This window comes from Apteryx rowi, unplaced genomic scaffold (genome assembly GCF_003343035.1).
Source record: "Apteryx rowi isolate R43461 unplaced genomic scaffold, aptRow1 scaffold_494, whole genome shotgun sequence".
In the NCBI taxonomy this organism is placed as follows: Eukaryota; Metazoa; Chordata; class Aves; order Apterygiformes; family Apterygidae; genus Apteryx; species Apteryx rowi.
The window spans coordinates 304,067-312,386 of NW_020450754.1; positions in this window are offsets into that span (position 1 = coordinate 304,067).

Sequence of the window (8,320 nt, forward strand, 5' to 3'; positions counted from 1 at the left end):
GTCATGGCCATGTCCTCACAGGAACTAGCCCTCAGAGGAGGTGTCATTCATCTTCCCAGGTCCCTGAACACAACTTCAGCACTGATGCCAGTGAGACTATTCAATAGGACACGTGCTTAAATGCCAAAGCACTGCCTTCCAGCTCAGTTTGCAAAGGATTGGAYGTGACTTTTGGAAAAAAGGGGCTGGTCAGTGAAGAAGCGGAGTGTTCTTTGTTTGCTGCTGAGGGTCAGAAATCCAGGCACCGTGGTGCCCTGCGGACGTGACTCTGCCAGGGAGCTGTGTCTGCAACCACAGCTTGTAACAGGCTCTGGCTGCCCCACGCCCATGCTGTGCTCTGAGACGCAATGAGTGTGGCTGAAAGCAGCCCCAGCAAAGCCCTGATAACTCAGCTGCCCCCAGAGACCTGCTCGTGCCTCCTGCTACCTCCAGCCCCCCCACTGCAGTCCCTTTGGCCTCTCATTTTTGGCTAAGTGGTGGAGGGAGTTAGCTGGGTTTCTGGTATGCCCCTGTTGTTGCATTGACCAGGAAGACTGGTGTAACAGTTTCTCTCCTCAGCAGTTTGTTTCCCTGGAGCCTTTGGTGCTGAGACAGAAACTGCTGTTTTTTTCGCATGCCATCAGCCATCTCCGTATCTTAATGGAGAAAGGAAATTGGAAAGGGTGAAGCAGCCTCAGGTGAAGTCCTCTTCCTGCCTTTATGCAGCTCTAAGGGATATAAWTTTTTTTTCTACTTAGGCACTCTGTTAGGTTTAGAAAATGAAATGTAAACCATATAACTGCCCACCCTCACTGAGCCAGCAACACTGACTGCAGTTTCTTCGGTTTCTTTTAAAGCAATGTTTTAAGTGAGATTTTAACACTCTTCCTTGCAATGCTTTCTGTTTCTGCAGGATGGGAGGGTGGGTGACAGAGGTTTGAATCTCCACTGAAAGCTTTAGAGCTGGTTGGATTCACTCTTCCAGGAACAGGTCTTGGAGAAGGCAAATGGCTAAACTTTTAGGACACGATCCAGCTCCCTCTGCAATTAACAGGAGCTTGCAGGATTTGGCCTTTATGTGTTGAGGAAGGTATGTGCTACTGTGCTAGGCAGGGACCTGCAGTTAGCAAGGGTGGCAGCAGAAAGAGCGGTATATATTGCCTTCAGGCATCTCCTCAACATCTAGTCAGTTATGTCTCCCTTATCTCATCCCTGTCTGTCCAGAATGGCAGCCATCAGTCGAGCATATGTCTTGTTGGCACAGATCTGAGAATGCTGATCTTCACGGAGTACCCAAAGCTGCCAGTTCTTTAATTGCTATTAATGAGATTAGGCTATTTCTTTGCATTTACACACCCCTTTGCTGCTGAAGTAAGGTGATACAACTTTCGCAGTGGTGCTACAGAGGATGGCTTGAGCCATGGGAAGGTATCAGGAGCCTTTCCTCTCTAAATTGCCAGTTCACATTCAGCCCTTGCAAGTGGAAGTCACTTCCACAGACTGGCTGCCTGGGAGTGTGCCGTGCGAGGAAAGCAGCTCATCTGCCCATCCGGTTGTTGCTGAGGTGGTGTGGAGAACGCTGCTCTTGCATTGCCTGTGCTGTGCTGCCTTCTGGGCAATGAAGGCCATGTTCATCACCTCTCTGATCACAGCATGCCTGGGATGCTCTAGCGGCTGTGGAAGAATGCCAGTAACASATACTGCCAGGCACATCTTCACCATGCCGGAGAATGGCAGTGTAGCAGGGCAGGGAAGGAGGATGCAGGCAAAGGTGGCAAGGATGCTCCTCGCTCAGCTCCCAGGACTCTTTGCAGGTTAGTGGGACCAGAGCTTACAGCAGCTCCCTGCAGACCTCTGCCAGAAAAATCCCACTTCAAGGAGAGCAGTGACTGGGAAGAGCAGCAGGGGATGAAAAATTTCTTCCCATCCCAACCTTCCCAGCCCAACAAGCCATGAATGAAAATTTTCCCGTGGCTGAGCACTGCAAGGGGAGTCCTTCCTCCCTTTGTGTCTCCCCTGGCTGAAGCCCAGTGAGGCCTTTGTGGCTGTACCTATGGTTTTGGGATGCACAGCCAGCCATCCCTGCTGTGGGGGATCCTCAAGTGGGGGAGACACTGGAGCTGCATGCTGAGCACRTGAACACAGGCAGAGAGCTGGGAAACTCTTACCTGCCAGCCAAGACCAGAGCAGGCATGCCTTGCAGGGGAGAGGAAGAGGGAATCACGGCCCCAGGAGAAAAGAGCTGGGTTCTTGCCCCAACAAGCACCCGCACTCAGGCAACACAGCAATATCATTTTTTAGATGCCCCAGTTCAGCCCCCTTCACCCAAGCTTCCCTCCTCCTTTTGCTCCCCTTCCCAGCTCTCCCCTGCCAAGAGGTGGCACAAATGCCCACAAGAGCTAGGGTAACCTCTAGCTAGGAGGGGGCAAGGATGCAGGCAGGGGAGCAGGAGGAGAAACAAGGAATGGATGAAAAGCCTCTCCTCCCTAGAGCCTGTGCAGTTGTCCTTCATGGGAATGCTGAGAAGTTAAGCATCTTCTTTACCATTGCTTTGGTGTTCCAGGTGCCAGGGAGACTGGAGCTGGAGGAACTGCCAGTGTCTTGCTTGGGAAGTGTTAAGGACACATCTTTCCCTAGAATGACATCAAATGGGACCCCCCATCCCTTCTCCTTTTATGTCGCCAGTGTTTCCAAGAAAAATGGTTCTGTCTCCACCTTGCCTTGCTGCTCAGAGCAGACCCCCGGGCGTGTAACCAGGGAAGATCCAAGTATCTGTGTGTGTGTGCACACGATCCCCTTAAACATTAGCAAATCCTTGAGGTTATGCTGGCGAGAACATCCTAAGCGTTAGGCAGGAGGTTGCATGGCAGTGCCTCCTCCTGGAGCAGGGAGATATTGCAGGCACTTTAATGATTCCTGCCATCCCCTGGCCTCAGCCCACCTGCAGTCTGGGGACTTAACACTCCTCACACTAGGCTTCTCGAAGCGAACATCTTTCCCATCGCAGGTGCCCGAGCCAGTCCCTTGCTCTAATAAGAAACACCAAATCCTAGTGTTCCTCTTCCTGGGAGGTGGCGCTCTAATGTAATAAATAAGGTTCCCTGTTGCCACATCCAATATTGCAGCAAGTGGGAAGAGATTAGTATAAAACAGGAAATGGTGCYTGCAGAACTTGGCTGTGCTTGTTTGTGTCTGACCCTGTTGCTGATGGGATGCGCCTATCCAGGGAAATATGATGTTGATCAGGAGRGAGAGTGGGACAGGGGAGGCACTGCCTGGACTGGACAGACGGGATGTTTTCCTGGTACTAACCATAACCTTTAAAATGCCTTTCATTGGGAAACGAGGTATGGGACACACAACGCCAGGATTTCTGAATCGGACTGAGGAGGAAGGCAGCATGTTGTCAGCCCACTGGCGAGTGTACCCTCCATACTGTGGCACGAGCCTCTTCTGCAGACATCCTCTTACACCTTCCAAAATCCAGCAGGAAAAAGCAGGCTTTATGGGAGGCTGATGGGCAGGAAGGGCCTGATCTTATTTGTTCCTGTCCTGTGCTCGATGCTGCCTTGTCGCTCCATCATTAGCTAAATGAAGCTCCCTGGGGAGATGCTGAGGGTGGTCATCCTACCTGGCCTGGGAATGGTGGGACCTTAAGCCCACTAGCCTGACGGCCTGGGGGTCCATCCTGCAGACTGTCGCAGTCACGATTCAGGAACATGCAGCCTGGCGTTGCCCAGCATTAGAAGGTGTTGCCACGTGCAGTGCATCAGAGGCTGCCGGCTGCCTCCTCATGGGCAGCAGCCGGTGCYGTGAGATGCCTGCTGGTTTTGATGGGATGGCCTCAGGAATTACCCTCCAGGAGTAACTGGGCCAGAATCTGACCCAGGGAAAYGGGGGTGTGGTGACAGACTTCAAGGGAAGGTGTGGTGAACAGCTTGATCCAGTGTTCTCCTGAACAAGTAAGTGACCAAAAGATAGCAGAAATATAGTTAGTAGGTTTCCAAAATCCAATCAGACCCTCGATCTTTATACCCTACTACCGTTTTCTTGCAATGTCCTATGAGTTTCATCTGCTTCTCTGCTCCAGCATGGGTGTACTGCTTTATAAACCAGTACAGCAAGCTCCCAGTCCTGAGTGTGAAACTGCATCGCAGAAATGCCACTGACTGTGGCTCGTTGCAATATCGCTAATTTTCTGTTCTTTCCTTCAAAGGCAGGCACGGAGAGAACTTGAATGAGGCAATGGAGAAGGTCAAGGGGAAAAATGAGGCAGGAGTAATTGGAAAGGGTCAAACCAGGGCCAGAGCAGGGGTGGGGAAGGCAGCAGGGGTGGCTCTGTGCTGACTTACATGAGGCTCCAGCTCTGAGGGCTTGGCTTGCAAAGGCCCTGGCTGCCTCAGGTATTCTTCAGCATCAGAATCACACTGCCAATCTCTCCTGGCCTGTTCCCTGCACTTTAGATTGGCATCGAGACTATTTCAGAGGGCTGTAACCACCTACTGCTGACGGTCTGCAGACTCCCGCTTGCATCACTTCAGACAAAGGAGCTCAGCTCTGAGCAGGATTAAATCCCATGGATGGACTCTTCCTCAGCCCTGCCTGCTTGTCTCCACTTGTTTGTATATTGAAGTACAAATTTAAACCTTGATGTTAGAACAGCCTGGCACCCCAAAAGGACAGTTATGCCACTAGGACAGTGTCTATTTCCACTGTGCCAATGTTCATTTTTAAACTAAACTCTGAAAGCCACCCTTATTCCAGAATCAAAGAATGGGTAGGGGAGATTTTACTAGTAAAACTCTGCATTTTGACAGACAGATGAACTACTGCAGCGTACTGTGGGCATCACCTGAGATGTGGTCTGTGTCTGCCTACACTACAGTGAGCAACGGGGTTCAAGCCTGAAGGTGAGAGAGCTGCACTCATGCAATTCATTTTGTGTCTGCAGTAGAATACAAGCATCATGTGGGTGCTGTGCAATATGATTACAAGTGATGGGGGAAAGCAAATTAAGACATTTCTAGCCATCAGCTGGAGTGTACCAGCCGCCAGCTGGGCCGTACTCATTGGGAAAGCACATGCTATCCTTGCACACRGCTAATATGCATTATTCACATTTCAAAGTGCGCATGCATGCAGCTCTGCTGAGGAATAGWAACTCCCTGAGCTGTGATAACTCCTTCTTCTTTCTGAGCCTAATAATCAACTTTGCTGTTTGCTGCTTAGTAGATGAGTGCGAGTAGAAAAGTTTTTCTGCATGGGCAGATCCTTGTAGCTGCTTGCTTTCCTCTGGGAGACAGGCTTCTTGCTCCACTTGTGTCTGTTGAAAAATCCAGGGATGCGCTGGGAGTGATCTCTGTATCGCTTTGCAGAGGGCCGCGCTCTTCAGATGGGTGCTGGGGAGCAGCCGGTATCTGTACATCTCATACTGCAGTCAGAGGAGGACACTCACTGCTGGGAGGTAAATACAGGCAAGTCAGTGGGGACACTTCATCCTTCATAAAAGGAGGTGCAGCTGCTGTACCCTTCCCCCTTTCCTCCTGCTGTGTTGCGTTGGTGGCTTCCTTTTCAGCTTTTCTTCTACAAATCCCACCGACTCTGCCACACAGGAGAGCTGGGACACACTACAGTCCGTGTTGCAGTGGGATCATTGCTGGCAAAGCCTCTGAGCCAAGACCTTCCGTCCCTGGTGTGTGGAGTCTCCCCTGCCGTTGCAGGACAAGTCCTGGCAAGTGCAATCACGGGGTGTTTACTCTTTGTTTTCATAGTGCTSGTTTTCAAGCTGATACTGCAGCTTCCTCACTCTGCTATTGAGAAAGCATCACCCTTGTCTTGCTTTTTTTCTTTTTTTGGTGGACAGACTCATCTTCTGGGGGTTGGGCAGCAGAGTGTGGATGACTACCAAAAAAACCCTACTGAGACAAAAAGGTCATAGCAGAAAAGGATCTCCAAAGCAGCTGAGATCAAAGCAGTCATTCTGGTATTAATCTAAACCGAGACCTAGGAAAAATTGCTTCTCTTTATCTTATCGAGAAAGGCAAGCTGCTCAAGGCCAATGTGCTGGCCTGCGGGTCACAGTTTTTCCCCAGATAGCTGCCGGAGGCCATGGCACTGCCCGGACAGGAGCTTTGGTGCACATGCGCAGGCCGTTCACACCCCGTGTGGGTCAGGGGGAAGGGGAGATCGTGGCATCTGAAACCCCCTCGTGGGGGGTTGGTAGCACCCAGATGGGCGACCTGAGCTGCTGTGGCCTGCACGGAGCCAAACGGCATCATGGCCAAGGCACCTGGGGGCAGAGGCAGCAAAACAGGGCTGCAGCCTCACAGCGGCCTCGTGCCTGCGAGGGCGGCTGGGGYGCTGCAGCCTGTCTCCTGGCTGCTTTTTGACTCCTGACCACACATGGACCTAAGCAGGTCTCTTGGTGTATCTTCGGGTGAAGGCTGGCACTCCCATAGCATGTGCCTGTAAAACCCCGTGTACGTGGTCCCCATCTCTGCCACGGACACGGGGCTCTTTGCCTCCCTGCTGCTCTCCCCAGCCCCTCTTCCTCCATCACCCTCTGTAACGTTCGGTAACGTGGCCAAGTCAATTTTTTCCCCCCGTCAGTTTTCTCTGTTATCAGCACCAGTTTTCATCACAGTTTTCTCCTTTAAGTCCCTTTTTCCTGCCAAACTGGTGGATGGTGGCGTCAGGACACGGCAGCGGGCAGAGTGGCGCAATGGGCTGTGCTCCTTCACCGCCACCTGGAGTGGGGCCAGGCTCTGGGACGTGAGCCATGTAAAATCCTTTCATCATTCAGCCCTTTTATCCTTATCTAGAAGACGCCACTTGGTAGCTGAAGTAGCCCCCAAACAGCTTCATTCCCATGAGTACGGCTGGCTCACTCCAAAGCAAGTGAGTCAGCTCAGCTCATGCTGAAGTACGGTCGGCCCAAAAAACTGGGGGAGGCCACAGCTCAGCCAGCTCTTCCTTCCAGGCTTGGGACAGAGAGCTGCAGGGACACGCAGTCATCCTGCTCCCCGAAACAGGAGGATGCTGGTCCTTTCCAGTGAGGGGAAGGAGGGCAGGGCGGTGCGAAAGGGACGTGCGCTTTTCTGCCTGTCTCCTCCCAGTCCAGCCTCACGTACGTGCTGTGCCAGGGCTCAGACTGTGTAGGAGCGTCTGGGCTCCAGCCCTGCAGATAAAGACATTTCTAGCCCAAACGATTGCAGAGGAAAGTTCAGGCCATCAGCTAACACGCATGACAACAACCCAGGGACTTTGCAGAACCTGGGCTTCGAGGGGAGTAGCTGGTTCTGCTGTGGGGCTGGCAGGGAGGGTCAGCACTGGTGGGGGTCTGAGCTCTGCATGCTGGCACAGGGACAGGTCAAGCACTGCCTCAYGCACACAAGAGCCCCTGCACGCAAAGGAATGACCCCAGCACAGACACACACCTGCAGCTCTCGGCCCGACAGACAGGCAGCCCCTAGACACAGACACACGTGAGTGAGCCCTTGCATGCACCCACATGCACACACACACACTCACGGTCCCTTAGAAACATGTGCACTCATGGGTTCCCCTTCAGATACCCAGCTTCTTTTGTGAGCTCTTGAACCCCCACACATGCAATTCCTTATGCACTGACATGCAATTTCCTGCACCCACGTGCACAAACACCCACAAACACACATTTATGTGCATATGTGCAATGCACTACATACACAGATGTGCAATGCGCTGTAGACACACACAGATGCGTGCACTCATGTAATACCCTGGCACATGCACACCTGTTTTCATGCCCTATACACACACATGTGTGTGTGCATGTAAATGCACATGCAGTACGCTGTACATCCCTTCATCCACTCACATGTGGACACACAGGCATGTGCGATGCCCTGAGCAAATACACATACCTGTGCATGTACATGTGTGTACAATGCCCTGTAGACACACACATGTGCGCACATACACTTGTGCACATGCAATGCCCTGTGCACACACGTGTGTGCAATTCCCTGAACACACATGCATGCACATATACACATGAATGTGCAATGTGCTATGCAAATATACATATGTGTGCATATACATGTGTGCAATGCCTTTTACATGCAATGCACATACAGGTGTGTACATGCAACATGCACACAATGCCCTTCACACAAAGTTGCATGTGCACACACACAGGCACAGGCAATGTCCTGTGTGAACACACTTGTTTGCACGCCCATGCCCATGCTCATGCCCTGTGCGCGCTCACACAGACACACGCACGTGAAAGCCCTGTGCGAACACACAAACGCGTTCGTGCACGTGCACGTGCAGTGCCCGGGAGCCGTTCACGCGCGCC